Source organism: Dermochelys coriacea, chromosome 12 (genome assembly GCF_009764565.3).
Source record: "Dermochelys coriacea isolate rDerCor1 chromosome 12, rDerCor1.pri.v4, whole genome shotgun sequence".
In the NCBI taxonomy this organism is placed as follows: Eukaryota; Metazoa; Chordata; order Testudines; family Dermochelyidae; genus Dermochelys; species Dermochelys coriacea.
The window spans coordinates 3,831,303-3,836,397 of NC_050079.1; positions in this window are offsets into that span (position 1 = coordinate 3,831,303).

The following is a 5,095-nucleotide window of genomic DNA, read 5'->3' on the forward strand; positions in this document are numbered from 1 at the left end:
CCTCCTGCCCCAGCTCATTTACTCTGATCTTGGCTGGTCCATCCATTTCCTTCCTCCTGCCCAGACCTTTCTGTTTGCCTCTCTGAGCCTCACCATGAGTCCTTTTATAACTTCCTGCTTTGTCACCTCTGTCTTTTTGTTCTGTTTGGTGAATTTCCAGTCTCTTCACTCCCCACTGCCTTCAGACAAGAAGAGTACATATCTTCTCCCAGCAGCAGCAAACCCACTGTCCCAAGGAACTTCATCAACCTTAATGGGTAGTCACAGAAATCTAATGGCCCACTATTGAACCTAATGCTGAAAGGCTTGTAAGCAATCATGGATATACACAGACAAAGTGGTATTCATGATACCGCAATTTTGAAAGTAACAACTTTATAATAACTTCATGGGAATTCGTGTTGCACATAGTTCACCAAATCTACTACAGGTAGATACTGATTACAACCTGGGGAAGTCAGAAACACATTCTGCTATGAAATATTAGAATACCCCAATGTGGGGCATTGGAAGGGGAGAGGGGATTTACTCCTTGCTCTGAAGCACAGAGAACAGATGGCCCATCTGTTACTGGGCTGCTGCCCGTCACAAATATTGTAGCATTATTAGGGGGTTGTTAGCAGATCCACTGGGACAGGACATGTCATTGAAATGTGGCCATTTTCTCTTGCTATGGAATTTTTCCTCAAGATGTAACCATAATTTTATTCTTGATATCACGGATTCATAGATTTTAAGGTCAGAAAGAGCCAGTAAACCATCTAATCTGACTGCCTGTATATAACAGACCATTAAATTTCACCCAGTTGCCACTGTACTTAGCCCAATAACTTGTGTCTGGCTAACACATATCTTCCAGAAATAATGACAGGTTTCAGAGTAGCAGCCGCATTAGTCTGTATTCGCAAAAAGAAAAGGAGTACTTGTGGCACCTTAGAGACTAACAAATTTATTAGAGCATAAGCTTTCATGAGCTACAGCTCACTTCATCGGATGCATTCGGTGGAAAATACAGCGGGGAGATTTATATACACACACAGAGAACATGAAACCATGGGTTTTATCATACACCATTTGGAGAGGAAGATGATGTCTGTCTGTATCTGTATGAGTTTCTTCATGAAGTTGATAGATTTCCACTGTATTTTCCACCAAATGCATCCGATGAAGTGAGCTATAGCTCACGAAAGCTTATGCTCTAATAAATTTGTTAGTCTCTAAGGTGCCACAAGTCCTCCTTTTCATCTTCCAGAAAGGCACCCAGGCTGGCTATGAAGACACGACGAGACAGAGAATCCGCAAGCTCCATTGCTGGTTTGTTTCAGAGGTTATATCACCCTCACCGTAATGATTTGTGCCTAATTTCTTATTTCTTATTTCCATGGGTCTGGCGTCAGCTTCCAGCCCCTGGTCCTTGGCGCGATCTCCGTGCGACACCACTCCGCCCTTCGCACCGCCACACTCTCTCGTGACCTTGCGGTGCATTGCCTCATGCTGCCATCGTGTCCCCCTCGCAGGACGCTGCCCCCTGGGCTCTCAACGACCCCACCTCCGCGCCAATAGCCCCATGCCCAGGACAGACTCCAGATCACGGCAGGGGCCGTTACCCCAGCCTCACCCCGGGGGAAGGGGGCAATGACCGGGCCCAAGAGGAATAGTAGTCATGACTGGACTACAGGTATTGAAGGGTATGTGCTCTTTAGGAAAGACAGAAACAAAGGTAAAGGGGGTGGAGTAGCATTGTATATCAATGATGAGGTAGAATGTAAAGAAATAAGAAGCGATGCAATGGATAAGACAGAGTCTGTCTGGGCAAAAATTACATTGGGGAAGAAAACTAGTAAAGCCTCTCCTACGATAGTGCTTGGGGTGTGCTATAGACCTCCGGGATCTAATTTGGATATGGATAAAGCCCTTTTTAATGTCTTTAATAAAGTAAATACTAATGGAAACTGCATGATCATGGGAGACTTTAACTTCCCAGATATAGACTGGAGGACCAGTGCTAGTAATAATAATAGGGCTCAGATTTTCCTAGATGCGATAGCTGATGGATTCCTTCATCAAGTAGTTGCTGAACCGACTAGAGGGAATGCCATTTTAGATTTAATTTTGGTGAGTAGCGAGGACCTCATAGAAGGAATGGTTGTAGGGGACAATCTTGGCTCAAGTGATCATGAGCTAATTCAGTTCAAACTAAATGGAAGGATTAACAAAAATAAATCTGCAACTAGGATTTTTGATTTCAAAAGGGCTGACTTTCAAAAATTAAGGAAATTAGTTAGGGAAGTGGATTGGACTGAAGAACTTATGGATCTAAAGGTAGAGGAGGCCTGGGATTACTTTAAATCAAAACTGAAGAAGCTATCGGAAGCCTGTATCCCAAGAAAGGGGAAAAAATTCATAGGAAGGAGTTGTAGACCAAGCTGGATGAGCAAGCATCTTAGAGAGGTGATTAAGAAGAAGCAGAAAGCATACAGGGAGTGGAAGATGGGAGGGATCAGCAAGAAAAGCTACCTAATTGAGGTCAGAACATGTAGGGATCAAGTGAGACAGGCTAAAAGTCGAGTAGAGTTGGACCTTGCAAAGGGAATTAAAACCAATAGTAAAAGGTTCTATAGCCATATAAATAAGAAGAAAACTAAAAAGGAAGAAGTGGGGCTGCTTAACACTGAGGATGGAGTGGAGGTTAAAGATAATCTAGGCATGGCCCAATATCTAAACAAATACTTTGCCTCAGTCTTTAATAAGGCTAAAGAGGATCTTGGGGATAATGGTAGCATGACAAATGGGAAGGAGGATATAGAGGTAGATATTACCATATCAGAGGTAGAAGCGAAACTGAAACAGCTTAATGGGACTAAATCGGGGGGCCCAGATAATCTTCATCCAAGAATATTAAAGGAATTGGCACCTGAAATTGCAAGCCCATTAGCAAGAATTTTTAATGAATCTGTAAACTCAGGAATAGTACCAAATGATTGGAGAATTGCTAATATAGTTCCTATTTTTAAGAAAGGGAAAAAAAAAGTGATCCGGGTAACTACAGGCCAGTTAGTTTGACATCTGTAGTATGCAAGGTCCTGGAAAAAATTTTGAAGGAGAAATTGAAGTCAATGGTAAATGGGACAAAATACAACATGGTTTTACAAAAGGTAGATTGTGCCAAACCAACCTAATCTCCTTTTTTGAAAAAGTAACAGATTTTTTAGATAAAGGAAATGCAGTGGATCTAATTTACCTAGATTTCAGTATGGCATTTGATACCGTGCCACATGGGGAATTATTAGTTAAATTGGAGAAGATGGGGATCAATATGAACATCAAAAGGTGGATAAGGAATTGGTTAAAGGGGAGACTGCAGCGGGTCCTACTGAAAGGCGAACTGTCAGGTTGGAGGGAGGTTACCAGTGGAGTTCCTCAGGGATCGGTTTTGGGACCAATCTTATTTAATCTTTTTATTACTGACCTTGGCACAAAAAGTGGGAGTGTGCTAATAAAGTTTGCAGATGATACAAAGCAGGGAGGTATTGCCAATTCGGAGAAGGATCGGGATATTATCAGGAGGATCTGGATGACCTTGTAAACTGGAGTAATAGTAATAGGATGAAATTTAATAGTGAGAAGTGTAAGATTATGCATTTAGGGATTAATAACAAGAATTTTAGCTATAAGTTGGGGACGCATCAATTAGAAGTAACGGAAGAGGAGAAGGACCTTGGAGTATTGGTTGATCATAGGATGACTATGAGCTGCCAATGTGATATGGCTGTGAAAAAAGCTAATGCGGTTTTGGGATGCATCAGGAGAGGCATTTCCAGTAGGGATAAGGAGGTTTTAGTACCGTTATACAAGGCACTGGTGAGACCTCACCTAGAATACTGTGTGCAGTTCTGTCTCCCATGTTTAAAAAGGATGAATTCAAACTGGAGCAGGTGCAGAGAAGGGCTACTAGGATGATCCGAGGAATGGAAAACTTGTCTTATGAAAGGAGACTTAAGGAGCTTGGCTTGTTTAGCCTAACTAAAAGAAGGTTGAGGGGAGATATGATTGCTCTCTATAAATATATCAGAGGGATAAATACAGGAGAGGGAGAGGAATTATTTCAGCTCAGCACCAATGTGGACACAAGAACAAATGGGTATAAACTGGCCACCAGGAAGTTTAGACTTGAAATCAGACGAAGGTTTTTAACCATCAGAGGAGTGAAGTTTTGGAATAGCCTTCCAAGGGAAGCAGTGGGGGCAAAAGATCTATCTGGTTTTAAGATTCTACTCGATAAGTTTATGGAGGAGATGGTATGATGGGATAATGGGATTTTGGTAAGTAATTGATCTTTAAATATTCAGGGTAAATAGGCCAAATCCCCTGAGATGGGATATTAGATGGATGGGATCTGAGTTACCCAGGAAAGAATTTTCTGTAGTATCTGGCTGGTGAATCTTGCCCATATGCTCAGGGTTTAGCTGATTGCCGTATTTGGGGTCGGGAAGGAATTTTCCTCCAGGGCAGATTGGAGAGGCCCTGGAGGTTTTTCGCCTTCCTCTGTAGTATGGGGCATGGTTGACTTGAGGGAGGCTTCTCTGCTCCTTGAAGTCTTTGAACCATGATTTGAGGACTTCAGTAGCTCAGACATAGGTGAGGTTTTTCGCAGGAGTGGGTGGGTGAGATTCTGTGGCCTGCGCTGTGCAGGAGGTCGGACTAGATGATCAGAATGGTCCCTTCTGACCTTAGTATCTATGAATCTAAGAAGGTCACTGGGGCTCAGGCCCCTCCCCTCAGAACAGTCAGGATAAGTCCTGTCCAACCTGTCTGCCCGAAGCCAATATGGCGGCGACCCGGCTACACCATCCCACTGGGTGTGTGTCTCTCTCTCTCCTTCTCTATTGGTTACCTAGTAGGGGGTTCAGCCAGCAAGATCCGCTGTGAGTGGCCAGGAATTCCACGGTTGCTAAGGCGACCAACCGATCTGTCATTGGTAGAGCTCATCCTTGCGGGCGGGCTTTGACCCACTTCGTGTTCGGTGATTGGTCAGTGCCACCGAAGAGGCGGGGCGAGAAACCTCAGCGGCGGCGGCTAGACGGCAGAAGAACGG